We start from the raw sequence: 21,022 nt of genomic DNA on the forward strand, positions 1-21,022 counted from the left end.
CCTCTTACCAGACCCATAATTCTGATGAATCTGCACCCATCTTATTAATCTGTCGTAGTAGTGGTTAGCCACCACTTTGACCTGTTTTGCATGCTCACTGTAGAGCTGGAGCTCTTGGCACCTGGGCCAGCCCAGATTTCACTGTGCATTCTGTGCTGATGGAGCGAGGGGAGCCCCTTCTGTAAACCCACACTTAGGTGGCAATAGACAGTGGGAGCTCCTGTAGTAGGCAATAGGCGGTCTGCATCTAAAAAAATCAATAAAGTAAAAATTTCACGTGGGCAGTGCCCCAGGTTTCTTGCAGGAAAAGTTTAGTGTTTTCACAAATACTTTTTTTTATTGTTTCTTTTGGTGCTTTTGGCAACAATGCCATTGAAATGTTTTCGTGTTTGCACTTCTTTTCCTCCTCTACAGACCCTGTATCCTTTCTGAGGTCCGTATTCCTTGTTTGTCTCATTGGGCTGTAATAGTGAGGGATTTTTATCTTGGTGGATGGGGTATGTGGTCAGGGTAAGAACGGTCAGGGAATTGGGAATATTGGGAATTTCACACGAAAAACAATGGTGTGCTTGGTTTTAACATAACTTTATTCTTTCATGAGTTATTTACAAGTTTCTCTTTGTTTACAGCCATTGACATGTCGCCGAGGTTAACACGTGAGGAGCGGATAGAAATTGTGTTGATGTCTTGTGAACACAGTAACCGGGTCATTGCAGCAGATTTCAATGCAAGACACCCTACGAGACCACCCATCTCCCCTGCTACAGTTAGCAAACTGCTTGCTAAGTTTCGTGAAACTGGTTCAGTGTTGGATTTGCCAAAATGTGGACGCATGAATTCTGTCTCTAATGAAGAAACATCAGTGGCTGTCCTAGCTTCATTCAGCAAGAGCCCACAGCGTAGCACTCGCCGCATGTCACTGGAGAGTGGCATTAGTCGAACATCCCTTCGGCGGATATTAGCTACTCACAAATGGCACCCTTACAAACTCCAGCTACTGCAGCATCTCAACGAGGATGACCCAGATCGGCGCACTGAATTTACAGAATGGGCAAAACAAAAATTGGAACAGGACCCTCAGTTTACGCAGAAGATTTTGTTCAGTGATGAGGCAAACTTTTATGTGAATGGTGAAGTTAACAAACAAAACCACCACTATTGGTCTGACACTAACCCACATTGGATAGATCCCTCCAAGACTGTTGGAACAAAGAAATTGATGGTATGGTGTGGTATATGGGGTACAAAGATAGTGGGGACATTCTTCATCAATGGAAACCTCAAGGCCACTGGATATGCGAAATTGCTACATGATGATGTGTTTCCCTCTTTATGCACTGAAGCTGGCACGTTCCCTGAGTTTTTCCAGCAAGATGGTGCACCACCACATTATGGGTGTCAGGTCCGAGCATTCCTAGATGAACAGTTTCCTGCAAAGTGGATTGGTCATCGTGGGCCAGTTGAATGGCCCCCAAGGTCTCCCGATCTGACCCCCTTAGTGTCACGGGGTTCCGAAGGTGCACTCGGTCCCCCATTGCCCGCAGAACTGTTGCTTATCTTTTGGAATGAGGTTCTGTGTTTGACCTCATTCCCAGGGCGGCTTTACTAGCTGGGTGGCTCCTTGCTCCTAAGTCTGCCTTGAGCGCCGAGCTGATCACTCGGTGCTCGACTGGTTGGTCTGTCGGTCATGTGACGCTGGCCACGTCACATGACCCTCACTCCCCACTATAAATACAGGCAGCCTGCTGGCTACAGGTTGCCTGTTAATTTCTAGGTTCCTGGTATTTGTTGGACTGCTGAATACTTACCTGATCCTGTTCCTTGACCATCCTTTTGCCTGATCCTCCTGTACTGCGCATACATCCTGGTATTGTGACCTCGGCTCCCACCTGACTACTCTCTTAGGACTCCTCTTGTACTTCTCTGCTCTCCTGGTATTTATGACCCCGGCTTCTCCTGACAATTCTCTGCTTGCTCCATTTGTACTTTGCAGCTTTCCTGGTATTGACTCGGTCCGTTCACGTCCTGTTGTTTGTCTGTCTGTCATCCCTGCACTTACTCCAAGTTAGGGATTGCCGTCCAGTTGTCCCCTGTCATTAGGACTCGCGAGGCAAGTAGGCAAGGCCAGGGGCAAGGGTGGAGCGCAGTGGTCACTTCCCTCCCCCCTGTGTGTGTGTGTACGCGACCGTTACACTTAGACTTTTATCTTTGGGTTTATCTGAAGGCAATTGTCTATGCTGTAAAGATACGAGATGTGCAGCACCTGAAACTACGGATACTGGAAGCCTGTGCTCGCATTTCTCCTGCAGTGTTGCTATCAGTGTGTGAAGAGTGGGAGAAGAGGGTTGCATTGACAATCCAACACAATGGGCAGCACATTGAACACATTTTATAAGTGGTCAGAAACTTGTAAATAACTCATGAAAGAATAAAGTTACGTTAAAACCAAGCACACCATTGTTTTTCTTGTGAAATTCCCAATAAGTTTGATGTGTCACATGACCCTCTTCCTATTGAAAAAACAAAAGTTGGATTCAAAATGGACAACTTCAAAATGGCCGCCATGGTCACCACCCATCTTGAAAAGTTTCCCCCCTCACATATACTAATGTGCCACAAACAGGAAGTTAATATCACCAACCATTCCAGTTTTATTAAGGTGAATCCATATAAATGGCCCACCCTGTGAATATATATATATATATACAGTATATATATAAAAGGAAAAACACCGCAGCACTTCCGTATGTGAAAAAATAAGTGAAGTCCTTTATTCACCCACGTAACGTTTCAATCCACTTTCTGAGACCATTCTCTAGCCTGAGAATGCTTGAGAATGGTCCCAGAAAGTGGACTGAAACGTTAAGTGGGTGAATAAAGGACTTCACTTAATTTTTCACCTATGGAAGTGCTGCAGTGTTTTTCCCTTTATATATTTTGACGGTTGTTACGTCTAAACTGCGGGCACTCCGGACTCCCATTACTGTTGGTGCTGCCTTGGACTTTCTTATATCATATATATATATATATATATATATATATATATATACATACACTCACCTAAAGAATTATTAGGAACACCTGTTCTATTTCTCATTATTGCAATTATCTAGTCAACCAATTACATGGCAGTTGCTTGAATGCATTTAGGGGGGTGGTCCTGGTCAAGACAATCTCCTGAACTCCAAACTGAATGTCAGAATGGGAAAGAAAGGTGATTTAAGCAATTTTGAGCGTAGCATGGTTGTTGGTGCCAGACGGGCCGGTCTGAGTATTTCACAATCTGCTCAGTTACTGGGATTTTCACGCACAACCATTTCTAGGGTTTACAAAGAATGGTGTGAAAAGGGAAAAACATCCAGTATGCGGCAGTCCTGTGGGCAAAAATGCCTTGTGGATGCTAGAGGTCAGAGGAGAATGGGCCGACTGATTCAAGCTGATAGAAGAGCAACGTTGACTGAAATAACCACTCGTTACAACCGAGGTATGCAGCAAAGCATTTGTGAAGCCACAACACGCACAACCTTGAGTCGGATGAGCTACAACAGCAGAAGACCCCACCGGGTACCACTCATCTCCACTATTGTTTCTGACCATGTCCATCCCTTCATGACCACCATGTACCCATCCTCTGATGGCTACTTCCAGCAGGATAATGCACCATGTCACAAAGCTCGAATCATTTCAAATTGGTTTCTTGAACATGACAATGAGTTCACTGTACTAAAATGGCCCCCACAGTCACCAGATCTCAACCCAATAGAGCATCTTTGGGATGTGGTGGAACGGGAGCTTCGTGCCCTGGATGTGCATCCCTCAAATCTCCATCAACTGCAAGATGCTATCCTATCAATATGGGCCAACATTTCTAAAGAATGCTATCAGCACCTTGTGGAATCAATGCCACGTAGAATTAAGGCAGTTCTGAAGGCAAAAGGGGGTCCAACACCGTATTAGTATGGTGTTCCTAATAATTCTTTAGGTGAGTGTATATATAATGTGCGTGAATTTATATTATGTGTGTAATGTGTATATGTTTGTGTATTATAAATGTTTGTAATATATGTTTGTGTAATGTGCATGTAATGTGTGTATGCATGTGTGTACAAGCAATGTATGTATAGTATGTGGTAAGGTTGTACTATGTATTTGTGTGGTATAGCAGTACTATGTATGTATGTGGTATAGCAGTACTATGTATGTGTGTAGTATTGCAGAACTGCAGCTGTGTGGGATATAATGGTATTTATTAGTGTTGATCGAGCACCAAAGTGCTCGGGTGCTCTGGCTGAACACATTGGGATGCTCGGGTGCTCTACTAAGCACCCGAGTAAAATGGAAATCAATGGGAGAACCCGAGCATTAAAGCAGGCACCCCCTGCTCTGATTTGGGGAGGGTGCCTGGTTCATAGGAAAAGGTCAGAAATTGATGGAAACACCACTGAAATGGTTCAGGAACAGCATGGGGAGGATGTCTGGATGCATCTTGAACTCCCAGGTCGCTGCTGGGAACGATGTTGTCCGAGTAGTATGCCACTTTTACAGACTGACAATAATACGCACCAAACCGAAGATAAAATCGATTTTAGAGAAAAATTGTTAGGAAACATTCTGTTCTGTATATTTACTTGTATGTAAAGTGCAAGTGCTGCCAAAAATTACAAGAAAGAGGCACTTCGATACAACCTGTATATCACATAAAGGAGGGCCTCATTCACATTGTGGTACAATTGTTCAGGTAGTGGGACTCCTACACTCATAAAGCCTATGCACTAAGTGAAAGGGCTGCCAAAAATGACAAGCAACCGGAACTCCAATACACCCTTTATTACACATAAAGGAGGGCATCATACACACCCTTGAAAAATTATAATTGATGGCCTGCTGGTGACCCTCAAAAACATTTGGAGCAAGGGCCTGCTGATCTGACCATCTAAAACATTATGGGCGAGGGCCTGCTGCCGCTTTGGTGACTCTAGATAACTTCGGGCCGATCGCACGTCCCCATGGCGGCGACGATCCATTCGGATGTCTGCCCTATCAACTTTCGATGTTATTTTCAGCGCAAACCATGGTGACCACGGGTAACGAAGAATCATAGTTCGATTCTGGAGAGGGAGCCTGAGAAACGGCTACGACTACCACATCCAAGCAAGGCAGCATGCGCGCAAATTACCTATTAGGTATATTTAGGTGAGGGCCTGCAGGTGAGCTGACCATGTAAAAGATTTTAGGTGCCAGCCTGCAGGTGAGCTGACCCTGTAAAAGATTTTAGGTGCAGGCCTGCATGTGAGCTGAACCTGTAAAAGATTTTAGGTGCAGGCCTTCTAGTGAGCTGACCCTCTAAAAATTTTTATGCGAGGGCCTGCTGGTGAGCTGACCTTCTTAAGCATTGTAGGTGAGGGCCTGCTGGTGAGCTGACCCTCTAAAAAATTATATGTGAGGGCCTTCATGTGAACTGACCCTGTAAAAGATTGTAGGTGAAGGCCTGCTGGTGAGTTGACCCTTTTAAAAAAATATATGCGAGTGCCTGCTGGTGAGCTGACCCTATAAAACATTATATGCGTGAGCCTGCTGGTGAGCTGACCCTGTAAAATATTTGAGGTGTGGGCCTGCAGGTGAGCTGACCCTGTAAAAGATTTTAGGTGTGGGCCTGCTGGTGAGCTGACCCTGTAAAAGATTGTAGGTGAGGGCCTGCTGGTGAGCTGACCCTGTAAAAGATTGTAGGTGAGGGCTTGCTGGTGAGCTAATCCTCTAAAAAATTATATGCGAGGGCCTGCTGGTGAGCTGACCCTCTAAAAGGTTGTAGGTGAGGGCCTGCAGGTGAGCTGACCCTCTAAAATATTATATGTTGGGGCCTTCAGGTGAGCTGACCCTGTAAAAGATTGTAGGTGAAGGCCTGCTGGTGAGCTGACCATCTAAAAAATTATATGCGAGGGCTTGCTGGTGAGCTGACCCTGAATTTTTTTTTAGGTGAGAGCCTGCTGGTGAGCTGACCCTCAAAAAAATTATATGTGAGGGCTTTCAGGTGAGCTGACCCTGTGAAAGATTGTAGGTGAAGGGCTGCTGGTGAGCTGACCATGTAAAACATTATATGCGATGGCCTGCTGGTGAGCTGACCCTCTAAAAAATTATATGAGAGGGCCTGCTGGTGAGCTGACCCTGTAAAACATTGTAGGTGAGGGCTTGCTGGTAAGCTGACCCTGTAAAACATTATATGCGAGGGCCTGCTGGGGAGCTGACCCTCTAAAAAATAAGCATGTTGATATGATGGAAGAGGAGAAGGAGGATGAGAAAAGGAAGATTCAACCATATACCCTTGTTTTTGTGGTGGGAGGGGTATATGGGAATACACATTTAAAGTGCCTTTATGTTCAGCCACTTTCCTTTGGTGGAATTGAGAAGTCATGGTCAATTCAGGCCTTGTTAATTTTTATAAGAGTCAACCTGTCAGCATTTTCAGTTGACAGGTTGATACACTTATCTGTTATAATGCCACCAGCAGCACTAAATACCCTCTCAGACAAAATGCTGGGCAGGCCAGCACCTCCAAGGCGTAGAGTGCCAGTTCATGCCATGTGTCCAGCTTGGACACCCAGTAGTTGTAAGGCACTGAAGGATCATTGAGGACGCTGACACGGTCTGCTATGTACTCCTTCACCATCTTCCAAAATGTTTCCCTCCTTGTGACACTAGGCCGCGCATCAGGGTGAGGGTGTTGGCGGGGTGTCATAAAACTGTCCCAGGCTTTGGAGAGTGTTGCCCTGCCTCTGTTGGAACTACTGTGTGTTCCCCTTGTCTCCCCTCCTCGGTTGGCCAAGGAACTACAGACTCTGCTGCCAGCGTTGTCAGATGGAAATTTTTGGAGCAATTTTTCAACAAGGATCTTCTGGTATTGCACCGTTTTGCTCGTCCTCTCCACCAGAGGAAGGAGAGATGAGAAGTTCTCTTTGTAGCGGGAGTCAAGAAGGGTGAAAAACCAGTGTCTAAAATGCGAATAGTGCACGGGTCACGGGAAAGGCAGCCTAACATGAAGTCAGCCATGTGTGCCAGAGTACCAACAGGCAAGAGGAGGATCACTCTCAATCTCCTCATCCTCTTCTGTCCACCCAAGCAGAACAGATGGAATTAAACTTCCATGGGTACTACCCTCTGTAGCAGAGGCAACCGTCTCCTGATCCTCCTCCTCCTCTTCATCTTCCAATTCGCGCTGAGAAGACGAACTGAGGGTGGTCTGGTTATCACCCTGTGTAATGTCTTCCCCCATTTCCACCTCTTCCACATGCAAAGCGTCGGCCTTAATTGTGAGCAGCGAGCGTTTGAGTAGACACAGAAGTGGGATGGTTACGCTGATAATAGCATTATCGCCGCTCACCATCTGTGTTGATTACTCAAAGTTTCTTAAAACCTCACAGAGGTCAGACATCCATGCCCACTCCTCGCTTGTGAAAAACTGACTGGAAAGGCGACGACCATGTTGCAGCTGGTATTGCACTACTGCCCTTTGCTGCTCACAAAGCCTGGCCAACATGTGGAACGCTGAGTTCCAGCGCATGCTCACGTCGCACAACAGCCAGTGATCTGCCAATTTCAAGCGCTGCTGCAGCGTTGACAGACCGGCTGAAGCTGTCGATGACTTGCGGAAATGTGCACACACGCGGCGCACCTTCACCAGTAGCTGAAGAAAATTGGGGCAGGTTTTGAGAAACCGCTGAACCACTAAGTTTAGGACGTGGGCTAGGCATGGAATGTGTGTGAGCTTGCCGAGCTCCAAAGCTGCCTCCAAGTTATAGCCATTATCAGACACAACCATGCCTGGTTCTAGGTTGAGTGGCAAGAACCACAGCTCAGTCGGGTCTCTTATCCCCTGCCACAGCTCTGCGGCGGTGGGCTGTTTGTCCCCTAAGCATATCAGCTTCAGCAACGGTCTCTTGCCGCTTCACCACTGCAGTGCTACACTGCTTCTAGCTACCGACTGATGACTAACTGGTGCTGCACGCGGATAAAATTCGGAGGTGGAAGTGGAAGTGGAGGAGGAGGCGGAGGAGAAGAAGTGGGGGTTGGAGCCACTAACATAGGTGCTGACGCAAACCCTGATCGACGTAGGGCCCGCAATCCTTGGAGTCGGTAGCACCTATGCCATCCCAGGGTACGACTAGCACCCGGCCTCCACAACATTCACCCAGTGTGCCGTCAGGAAAGTGTAGCGTCCCTGGCCGAATGTACCATTCCATGTGTCCGTGGTTAAGTGGATCTTCCCCGTAACTGCATTAGTCAGGGCACGTGTGATGTTACGGGACACATGTTGGTGTAAGGCACACCTTGAAAAATAGTGTCAGCTGGGGACTGTGTAACGAGGGACGGCCTCCGACATGAGGCTGAGGAAAGCCTCAGTGTCCACAAGTCTAAATGGCGACATTTCCAGGGCCAGTAATTTGGAAAGGTGCGCATTTAGTGCTATGGCCTGTGGGTGGGTGGCTGGGTATTTGCGCTTGTGTTCAAGTATCTGGGATAAGAGCATTTGTATGCTGCGTTGGGACACGGAAGTGTATGTGGTCACTGATGGTGCTTGCGAAGGTCCAGGTGCATCCGATCCGGGCCTGCGTCTTGGACAGGGGATTGGCCAGCACGTAGCACAGGGGAAGAGGAGGCAGTGGTGTGACCCGCAGACACAGATTGTGGACCCAGGCATTCGGCCCACCTATTATGGTGCTTTGATGCCATGTGGCGGATCATGCTGGTGGTGGTGGGGTTGCTAGTGTTCACGCCACTGCTCATTTTTGTATGGCACAGGTTGCAAATCACAATTCTTTTGTCGTCCGCACTTTCCTCAAAAAAGCGCCATACTGCTGAAGGGGTGCTCAGTGGAATAGTTGCGGGCCTGTTTGGTGGGGCCCGCCTTCACCCTTTTGGCACCCCACTGCCTCTTGTAGCCTGTTGCGGTGCTGCATATCCCTCCCCCTCTGTACTGCTGTCCTTGCTCGGCTTTCCACCTGCCCAAGTTGCGTCAGTGACTTATTCGTCAACCACCTTCTCTTCCACTTCCTCACTCTGGTCATCCTCCTGACTTGTTGACCTAACCACAACCTCAGTGATTGACAACTGTGTCTCATCCTCATCATCAACCTCTTGAGACAGTAATTGCTGTTGAGTTATTGGCAACTGTGTCTCATCATCATCCACCTCATTAAACAGTAATTGCCGTTCCCCACCGTCATCTTCTTGTGACTGTGGATGCTCAAGAGTTTGGGAATCACGGTACAAGATCTGTCCCTTTTCAAGCGTGCTTGGCAAAAAGGGCAAAGTAAGGATTGACGAGGAAAATAGCTCCTCGAAATTCCCTAGTGTGGGATAACTTGTTTCGCCAGACTCTCCATGGTGGGAGGAAGGAGTATCAAGACTGGACTTGGTGGAAGACAGGGTGGTGCTTAACCAACTGGAAGCATTATCTTCTGCAATCCAACTGACCACCTGGTCACACTGGTCTGACTTCAAGAGTGGTGCCCTGCGCCGCCCTGCAAACTGGGACATGAAGCTAGGTATCGTGGATGACTGTTTTTCTTGTGCTCTGGCAGCAGGCACAGTTTCAACATGCCCAGGGTCACGGCCTCTGCGTGCACCATCAGCATCAAGGCCACTTCCCCGTCCCTTACTGCTCGCCTTCTTCATTTTAAATGTGATATATGCTTAATAGTATCTCAAACGTACAGTAGCGTAGGATTTGGAAGTGTATGCGCAAAAACATTAAAAAAGGTATTTAGGATGTGGAAACGTCACACAGGAGAAATACTGCAGATAATGTCAATGCTGTCACCAGCGGCTAATAAAATATTACAGGGAATGTCACAGGTATTTGGGATGAGGAAACGTTATACAGGAGAGGTCCCATCAGTAATGTCACCGTCCGCAGCATCTACGTAAAAAGTACACTGTATGTCAGAGATAAAAATTTTAGGCGCACATGTTACACTGGAGATGTGGCGCAGCTAATGTCACTGTCCGCAGCGGACACCATCTATTGAAAAAGTACACTGGATGTCACAGATATTTTTGGGATGCGCACACTTTACACTGGAGATGTGGCGCAGCTAATGTCACTGTCCACAGCGGACACAGTCTATTGAAAAAGTACACTGGATGTCACAGATATTTTTTAGATGCGCACACTTTGCACAGGAGATGTGCGAAGATAATTTCACTGTCCGCAGCGGACACTGCCTACGGAAAAAATACACTGGATTTCTCTGATATTTTTGGGATGCGCACACTTTACACAGGAGATGTGGCGTGGATAATTTAACTGTCAACAGCGGCCTATTAGACGCTATTTAGTGCAGGATGAGCTAAAAATATATATTGCTGCTGTCACACACAATAGTCCTTAAAAGAACTTTTGGGTTTCTGAAAAGTTTTTGTAATAAAAATCTTCCTATTACACTCCCTACACTTTCCCTTCCTGTGCTCAGCTCTCCCTGACTAAGACTGAGCCGAACACGTGTCATCGGGTGCTTTATAGCAGCCGATGATGAGTTCCGGCCAGCCAATCACTGTAATGGCAGTAACCAACATGGCTACGGCATTCCATTTCCTGCCAGTACATCCCTGCACATTTATTGGCTGCGTAGCAGCCAAGAAATGTGCAGAGAGGAGACTCGAGCATTGCGCTTGAGCACATGCAGTACTCGGCTGAGTACCGCCATGTGCCGAGCATCGGGATGCTCGAGCTGAACTAGTGTTCGGCCGATCATGCTCGATTAACACTAATATTTATGTTACTTTATATTTTATTGGAGTGTGGACATATTTAGTGAAGTTCTAGGTGTGTATATTTGGAGGATGGTCTTTGGTCTTCTCTCTGATTCTATACAATACAAATTTTTCAAAAACTTTGCATCGAATTTTGATTCTACAAAATCGATTTGTTCATCTCTACTAATAACTAAAATGATATAAAAAAGTTAATTTTTACAATACCAGGATCCCACATTATACCCTCTAAAATAAAGTTTATGGATGACAGGTCAGAGCCGGCAGCTTTAGTTTATGACACTGCATGACCTCAACCACACCACAAGAGGGCAATGGTGCAATGGACAGCGACAGCAGTCACAGCATATTACTGGTAATGTATGGACTTGTGAAAAGAACATCATTGTACGACTGCTGATATTCTGTGCTATGGCATATCCTCACTCTGTCAGGAAACAGGAAAGATAAAGAAATTATTCTGTAAATTACTAAATAAAATAGAAGAAAAAGAAAGAAAGAGATATTCTCATTCTAAATCAGCATCTCTATTAATTTCGATGGTTTTGGAATAAGCAGTCCAACAGGATCATATACTGTAGGTGTGATAGCCAGGTGTCCACATACCTTTGGCCATATAGTTTAGGTAGACAGCTAGATAGACATGAGAGAAATATTGTAGATTGATACATGTGAGCAGTGCTTGAAGTGGGCCGGAACGCGGCGGTACTCAGTACCGCCACTTCCAAAAATTGCCCTGGAGAGTACCAGCACCTCTCCGTGCGCCCAGTACGTGGGTTTCCGGTACCGGAGCGCAGCGGAGAGCTGGCAGTATCTCCTCCCTAATGTCAGGCTGGGCAGCTAGTGGAGGGGGGCGGGTCGTTGCAGAGTACGGCTCAGGCTGGCGCAGGCAGGGAGTTGACCTCACGTTAGGTGACGTCAACTCCTTCCCGCGCGCCTGTGACTGAGGAGCGATCAGTGCGGCGACCAGTGACTGGTCTTCCTTGGAGTCAGGAGTCGGACGGTGCAGCAAAGAACATCGACTTTGCTTTGGAATCCAACTTCTGAAGAGTACTGGTGAGTGACAGGCACCCCCCCTCCCCCCACACACATTAGTTCCTCTCTGTACCAGTACCCCCCCCCCCCTGGCAGGGGGGTACTGGTACAGAGAGGAATTAATGTGTGTGATGAGGGGGGGGGGGGGGTCTGATGTGCAGGGGGGTACTGGTACAGAGAGGAACGAATGTGCAGGGGGGGGGGGGTACTGGTACATAGAGGAACTAATATATATGTGTCTGATGGGTGGGTCTGATGTGTAGGGGGCCCCTGCACATCAGACCCCCCCATCACACACATATATATTAGTTCCTCTATGTACCAGGACCCCCCCCCACCACCGCACATTCGTTCCTCTCTGTACCAGTACCCCCCTGCACATCAGACCCCCCCCCCTCATCACACACATTAGTTCCTCTCTTTACCAGTACCCCCCCCCCACCACCACCACCACACATTAGTGCCTCTCTGTACCAGTACCCCTCTGCACATCAGACCCCCCATCACACACATATATATTAGTTCCTCTATGTACCAGTACCCCCCCCCCCCCACCACCGCAATGTGCGGTGGTGGGGGGGGGTACTGTACTGGTACATAGAGGAACTAATATATATGTGTGTGATGGGGGGGTCTGATGTGCAGGGGGGGGGAGCACCGGCGCCTAATAGAGTACCGGCACCTCTTTTGGCCCACTTAAAGCACTGCATGTGAGGCAGACAGATAGATAGATAACCATAGCTATAGCAGTCATAGGAATTGCTATGGAGCTCAAAGGTTGGGGGGGGGGGGACAAAAGTGCAAGAATGTTGTACGTTTTTGTAGGGAATAACAATGTCACAACTTTTCGCTATAATGTGAGTTTTCTGCTATGTGGTGCTATTATATATAGTACCTTCAATTTGTGCTACTTATGCTGGTGTTTTCATTTTATTACCTTAGGTGGTGGGATGCCCCAACTTATTTTGCTATGGGGCCCTATGAATTATAGTTACACCCTGGTAGATAGATAGATAGATAGATAGATAGATAGATAGATAATAGATAGATAATAGATAGATAGATAGATAATAGATAGATAGATAGATAATAGATAGATAATAGATAGATAATAGATAGATAGATAATAGATAGATAATAGATAGATAGATAGATAATAGATAATAGATAGATAATAGATAGATAGATAGATAATAGATAGATAATAGATAGATAATAGATGGATAGATAATAGATACAGGGAGTGCAGAATTATTAGGCAAATGAGTATTTTGACCACATCATCCTCTTTATGCATGTTGTCTTACTCCAAGCTGTATAGGCTCGAAAGCCTACTACCAATTAAGCATATTAGGTGATGTGCATCTCTGTAATGAGAAGGGGTGTGGTCTAATGACATCAACACCCTATATCAGGTGTGCATAATTATTAGGCAACTTCCTTTCCTTTGGCAAAATGGGTCAAAAGAAGGACTTGACAGGCTCAGAAAAGTCAAAAATAGTGAGATATCTTGCAGAGGGATGCAGCACTCTTAAAATTGCAAAGCTTCTGAAGCGTGATCATCGAACAATCAAGCGTTTCATTCAAAATAGTCAACAGGGTCGCAAGAAGTGTGTGGAAAAACCAAGGCGCAAAATAACTGCCCATGAACTGAGAAAAGTCAAGCGTGCAGCTGCCAAGATGCCACTTGCCACCAGTTTGGCCATATTTCAGAGCTGCAACATCACTGGAGTGCCCAAAAGCACAAGGTGTGCAATACTCAGAGACATGGCCAAGGTAAGAAAGGCTGAAAGACGACCACCACTGAACAAGACACACAAGCTGAAACGTCAAGACTGGGCCAAGAAATATCTCAAGACTGATTTTTCTAAGGTTTTATGGACTGATGAAATGAGAGTGAGTCTTGATGGGCCAGATGGATGGGCCCGTGGCTGGATTGGTAAAGGGCAGAGAGCTCCAGTCCGACTCAGACGCCAGCAAGGTGGAGGTGGAGTACTGGTTTGGGCTGGTATCATCAAAGATGAGCTTGTGGGGCCTTTTCGGGTTGAGGATGGAGTCAAGCTCAACTCCCAGTCCTACTGCCAGTTTCTGGAAGACACCTTCTTCAAGCAGTGGTACAGAAAGAAGTCTGCATCCTTCAAGAAAAACATGATTTTCATGCAGGACAATGCTCCATCACATGCGTCCAAGTACTCCACAGCGTGGCTGGCAAGAAAGGGTATAAAAGAAGAAAATCTAATGACATGGCCTCCTTGTTCACCTGATCTGAACCCCATTGAGAACCTGTGGTCCATCATCAAATGTGAGATTTACAAGGAAGGAAAACAGTACACCTCTCTGAACAGTGTCTGGGAGGCTGTGGTTGCTGCTGCAAGCAATGTTCATGGTGAACAGATCAAAACACTGACAGAATCCATGGATGGCAGGCTTTTGAGTGTCCTTGCAAAGAAAGGTGGCTATATTGGTCACTGATTTGTTTTTGTTTTGTTTTTGAATGTCAGAAATGTATATTTGTGAATGTTGAGATGTTATATTGGTTTCACTGGTAAAAATAAATAATTGAAATGGGTATATATCTGTTTTTTGTTAAGTTGCCTAATAATTATGCACAGTAATAGTCACCTGCACACACAGATATCCCCCTAAAATAGCTAAAACTAAAAACAAACTAAAAACTACTTCCAAAAATATTCAGCTTTGATATTAATGAGTTTTTTGGGTTCATTGAGAACATGGTTGTTGTTCAATAATAAAATTAATCCTCAAAAATACAACTTGCCTAATAATTCTGCACTCCCTGTAGATAGATAATAGATAGATAATAGATAGATAGATGATAGATAATAGATAGATAGATAGATAATAGATAGATAGATAGATAGATAGATAATAGAAAGATAGATAGATAATAGATAATAGATAGATAGATAATAGATAGATAGATAGATAGATAATAGATAATAGATAATAGATAGATAATAGATAGATAGATAATAGATAATAGATAATAGATAGATAATAGATAGATAATAGATAGATAAATAGATAGATAGATAGATAGATAGATAGATAGATGATAGATAATAGATAATAGATAATAGATAGATAATAGATAGATAATAGATAGATAAATAGATAGATAGATGATAGATAATAGATACATAGATAATAGATAGATAATAGATAGATAGATAATAGAAAGATAGATAGATAATAGATAGATAAATAGATAGATAGATGATAGATAATAGATAATAGATAGATAGATAGATAGATAATAGATAATAGATAGATAGATAGATAGATAATAGATAGATAGATAGATAATAGATAGATAATAGATAGATAAATAGATAATAGATAGATAATAGATAGATAGATAATAGATAGATAATAGATAGATGATAGATAATAGATAGATAGATAATAGATAGATAGATAGATAGATAGATAATAGATAGATGATAGATAATAGATAGATAATAGATAGATAGATAGATAGAAGATAGATATGAGATAGATATATAGATAAATAGATTTAAGAACCTCTTTTTTTCTTTTTACATAAGAATCACATGTAAGTCATTCAGTGGACGGCACAGAAGAAGAACCTGTTACAAGCCTCTTCTGAAAGAAGAAATAAGAGGGCCGACCTGTGCCACTTGTCTCTGTATAATATACTGTACAGATATTATTAATAATGTCATTTGATGTGAATCAACTCCTATAGAACATTTCCTCTGAAGCAAGGTCTGTTCTGTCCATTCACCACCTGGGGGCGCCTATACCTCATGTTTAAGCTGCCTATCCACATGCGGTCCATCCAGCCAGTTAATACAAGAATACATTGCCCTCCGCCTGCAGAGGGACTCAGAATAGTAAGAGGTCCTGATACAGAACTTGTGCGATGAAGACCTTTTATTATGTGCAACGAGCCGCATTATTCCTCACTCAGCTATCGAAGCCTCAGAAGAACCCAGCCGGAGAACTATAGTTTAAAGTGAATTATTGGTAAAGCTTTTCCTTCTTCAGCACTAGGATCTGTAGGACTTACTCAGTTCATACTATGAGGGTACCCATGCCATGTGATGGGGTGCAAAAATCTGCTGCAGCTTCCAGAACTGCTCACCTCACCCAATAACCTGTCAACCTGATCCACCGTATGCCAAACCTGAGCTCCAGAAGAAAGCATGCTGGGGGACGTTTATTATTACTGCCTTAAAGGGGTTGACCACATACCAACCTGGGTCCCGGCTTCTTCATTTCCCAGCCTCTGCTGCCTTGCTCAGCTCCCTCGTTGTAAACATCCGGTTTGATGCCGCTGCAGCCATCGCTGGCCGCAGAGGTGACCTGCTCCCCTCTCATCATGTGACCATTTGTCATGGTCAATAGTGATGGATGAACATCAGCTGGGATGTTTCGCGAACGTGCGGTCGCAATCAAATGTTCGCGAACCCCGCGTTCGCAGCGGGCCCCATTGACTTTAATGGCAGGCGAACCTGAAAAACCTTCAGGTCATATTTGCAGTCACCAAATACTTACTAGAAGTGCACAAATAGTCCCACAACATGGAAAGTGATATACCAGAGGGGGATCAATGGCAAAAATTCCCACAAAAATATGTATTTTAATCAGGGGCCATTTTTATGCGTCTTAAAGGGAAAATCTCAAAAATGTGCCCTTCTGGAGCCTAGAAAAGTGTTATTTTAGGCCACAGGAGTACAGGCCCCAAAAATTAGGCATTCACCTGAGAGAAAAGAACTTGTGATGATGTGGCTAGAGGTACGTTAGGTGGTCACCGGCTAAAAAATTTACTGTAGTCCAGTGCAGGCCCCAAAAATTAGGTATTCACCTGCCAGAAAATAACTTATGATTATGTGGCTGGAGGTACATTAGGCGGTTACTGGATACAAATTTTACTATAGGCCAAGGGAGTACAGGCCCCAAAAATTAGGCATTCACCTGACAGAAAAGAACTTGTGATGATGTGGCTGGAGGTACGCTCGGTGGTCACTGGATACAAATTTTACTGTAGGCCAGTACAGGCCCCAAAAATTAGGCATTCACCTGACAGAAAATTTATGCCGCTGTATATACATAAGACAAGGACTATTCTTTGTTCTGGGTGGTGGCGAATATGTGTGGGCTGGCATGAGGAAATTCAATTACATGTGGTCATCACAGGTGTTGAACTCCTCCGAGATCCATGCCTCATTCATTTTTAGAAATGTGAGGTAGTCCACACTGTCGTGAGCTAGGCGAGTGCGCTTATCGGTCACGATCCCCACTGCTGCGCTGAATGTCCTTTCGGACAGGACACTCGATACGGTGGATCAGGTTGACAGGTTATTGGGTGAGGTGAGCAGTTCTGGAAGCTGCAGCAGATTTTTGCACCCCATCACATGGCATGGGTACCCTCATAGTATGAACTGAGTAAGTCCTACAGATCCTAGTGCTGAAGAAGGAAAAGCTTTACCAATAATTCACTTTAAACTATAGTTCTCCGGCTGGGTTCTTCTGAGGCTTCGATAACTGAGTGAGGAATAATGCGGCTCGTTGCACATAATAAAAGGTCTTCATCGCACAAGTTCTGTATCAGGACCTCTTACTATTCTGAGTCCCTCTGCAGGCGGAGGGCAATGTATTCTTGTATTAACTGGCTGGATGGACCGCATGTGGATAGGCAGCTTAAACATGAGGTATAGGCGCCCCCAGGTGGTGAATGGACAGAACAGACCTTGCTTCAGAGGAAATGTTCTATAGGAGTTGATTCACATCAAATGACATTATTAATAATATCTGTACAGTATATTATACAGAGACAAGTGGCACAGATCGGCCCTCTTATTTCTTCTTTCAGAAGAGGCTTGTAACAGGTTCTTCTTCTGTGCCGTCCACTGAATGACTTACATGTGATTCTTATGTAAAAAGAAAAAAAGAGGTTCTTAAATCTATTTATCTATATACCTATCTCATATCTATCTTCTATCTATCTATCTATCTATCTATCTATCTATCTATCTATCTATCTATCTATCTATTATCTATTATCTATCTATTATCTATCTATCTATCTATCTATCTCATATCTATCTCTATCTATCTATCTATCTATCTATCTATCTATCTATCTATCTATCTATCTATCTATCTATCTATCTATTATCTATTATCTATCTATTATCTATCTATCTATCTATCTATCTATCTATCTATCTATCTATCTATCTATTATCTATCTATCTATCTATCTATTATCTATCTATCTATCTATCTATCTATCTATCTATCTATCTCATATCTATCTATCTATCTATCTATCTATCTATCTATCTATCTATCTATCTATCTCATATCTATCTATCGATCTATTATCTATCTATTATCCATCTAATATCTATCTATTATCTATCTATCTATCTATCTATCTATCTTCTATCTATCTATTATCTATCTATCTATCTATCTAGCTATTATCTATCTATTATCTATCTATCTATCTATCTATCTATCTATCTATCTATCTATCTATCTATCTATCTATCTATTATCTATCTATTATCTATTATCTATCTATCTATCTATCTATTATCTATCTATCTATCTATCTATCTATCTATCTATCTATTATCTATCTATCTATCTATCTATCTATCTATCTATCTATCTATCGATCTTCTATCTATCTATTATCTATCTATCTCAAATCTATCTATCTATCTATCTATCTATCTATCTATCTATCTATCTATCTATCTATCTATCTATTATCTATCTATTATCTATCTATCTATTATCTATCTATCTATCTAATATCTATCTATCTATCTATCTATCTATCTATCTATCTATCTATCTATCTATCTATCTATCTATCATCTATTATCTATCTATCTATTATCTATCTATCTATCTATCTATCTATCTATCTATCTATCTATCTATGCCAAGAGTTCCATGGCAAATTGTGCCAGCTCTGGCCATAGGTCAAGCTTGCACACCCAGTAGTCCAGGGGTTATTCGCTTCTCAGAGTGTCCACATCGGCCGTTAACCCGATGCAGTCGGACACCCGTCGGTCTAGGCGTTCCCTGAGGCTTGATCCGGAGGACGGCTGTCGATGGGTTGGCTGCAAGAATGATCTTATATCCGAAGTGACCAACACATCTTCAAACCGCCTGCTTTTCTTGCAGGGCGGTAGGATTGGTACCCGCACCTGTTTTGCTGTGGGTGGAATTTACTCTGCCAGCACCTGCAACAGCAGAATGCAACATCTCTCGCAGCAAGGCCTGGAAATGCTGCATTCTAACAGCCCTCTGTGATGCTGGTAACATGTCCGTCATTTTGTGTTTGTACCGGGGGTCTAAGTACGTTGCCACCCAGTACTGGTCCTTACAATTTATGCTTTTTATACGGGGGTCCCCCTTCAAACACTGGAGCATAAAGGACCCCACTAAATTGGAAGTGGTGGAGCGCCCTGGCTCCTGCTCATCATCCAGGAGAATGTCATTCTCGGTCTCCTCCCCCCAGCCACAGACAACACCAGGGATCCCCAAAAAGTTTAAAGTCCCACTCAAAGCCTGATCTTCTTGTTCCTCTTCCTCCTCCCCCCAGCCACCATCCTCCTCTGACTCCTCTTCAGACTCTTGATGACTTGTCTCACATAGAGTATCCCCCCTGGGAATTCATTCAGCATTGCGACTTCATTATCTTCCAGCTCCGGCTTCTCGATGGCTTGATCAATGACACGACGCAATGCACGCTCCAGAAAGAAGGCGTAAGGTACGAGGTCACTGAAGGCGCCCTGACTGCGACTGACCAGTTTGGTGATCTCATCAAATGGATGCAGAAGTCTGCATGCTTCGCGCATGAGCAGCCACTGGCGCGGTGAAAAAAAAACAAGATCCCTGAAACCTGTCCTGCCGCAGAGTTCATACAGGTAGTCGTCTGATGGGCAGGTGGTGTCGCCGCTGAACGTCAGCAAGGCGAGCCATGGCTGTGTAAGATCTAAAATGGCCAAAGATTTTCCTGGCCTGCCACAAGACATCCTGGACCCTGGGGTATTTGGCAACGAATCGCTGCATGACTAAGTTCAGGACGTGTGCCATGTACGGCACGTGTGTCATTTTGCCCTGTTTCAGCATGCTCAGCAGATTGGCACCGTTGTCGCACACCACTTTACCAACTGTCAAATTGTGCCACTGATCGGCCTGTGACTGCCTGTGACTGCAAAGCTGAAAGCAGTGCAGGACCGGTGTGGCTCTTGACTTCCAGGCACAACAGCTGCAGCACAGCATGGCAAATTCTCACCTGGCACATTGAATAGGTTCTGGGGAGCTTAGGGGGCGCAGCGGAAGAGGCGGTAAGAGTGGAAAAGGAGGAGTCAGCCGAAGAGAAGACGGAGGATGGAGTAGGAGGAGGAGAAGAAGAGGCAGGCCTGCATGCAATCCGTGGTGGTAACACCAAATCCACACGGGTGCCACGGGTTGCATGCTTGACGGCCGTCAGAAGGTTCATCCAGTGGGCAGTAAAAGTTATGTACCTTCCCTGCCCGTGTTTGCTAGACCACGTGTCTGTGGTCAGATGTATCTTGGCACTGACACTGTGTGCCAGAGATACAATCACTTGCCGCTGAATGTGGCCATATAGCTCCGGGATGCCCTTCTGGGAGAAATATTTCCTTTCGGTTACCTTCCATTGCAGTGTGCCAATCGCCACAAATTTTCTAAAAGGCTTCTGAGTCCAGCAGTTTATATGGCAGTAGTTGGCGGGCTAGCAGTTCCGACAAGCCGGCAGTCAGCCATTGGGCAAGAGGGTTATCCGGCATCATCATCTTTTTACGCTCGAACATTTGGGCCATGGAAGCCTGCCTTTTGCCAGATGGTAAGGGGTTGGATCAAAAAATTTTATCCGAAAAACAGGAATAATGAGTGCATAGATGCCTTTAAGAGAAGAATCTTAAATGAATTGGAAAAAATAGATGCAAAAAAGAAAAGGGGCAATCTAACCAAAAAAGAAAAAGATGCACTAAAAACGTTACAGGAAAATCCAGATATAATAATAAAGCCTGCGGATAAAGGGGGGGGGGGGGTAGTAGTTATGAATATTGAGGACTATGAAGCAGAGGTCCTAAGACAGTTGGGAAACAATAAGACCTATGCCGTGCTGAAAAAAGACCCCCTTCTGGAATATAAAAATAAACTACAAACTTTGGTGAAATAT

This window comes from Bufo bufo, chromosome 4 (assembly GCF_905171765.1).
Source record: "Bufo bufo chromosome 4, aBufBuf1.1, whole genome shotgun sequence".
Classification (NCBI taxonomy): Eukaryota; Metazoa; Chordata; class Amphibia; order Anura; family Bufonidae; genus Bufo; species Bufo bufo.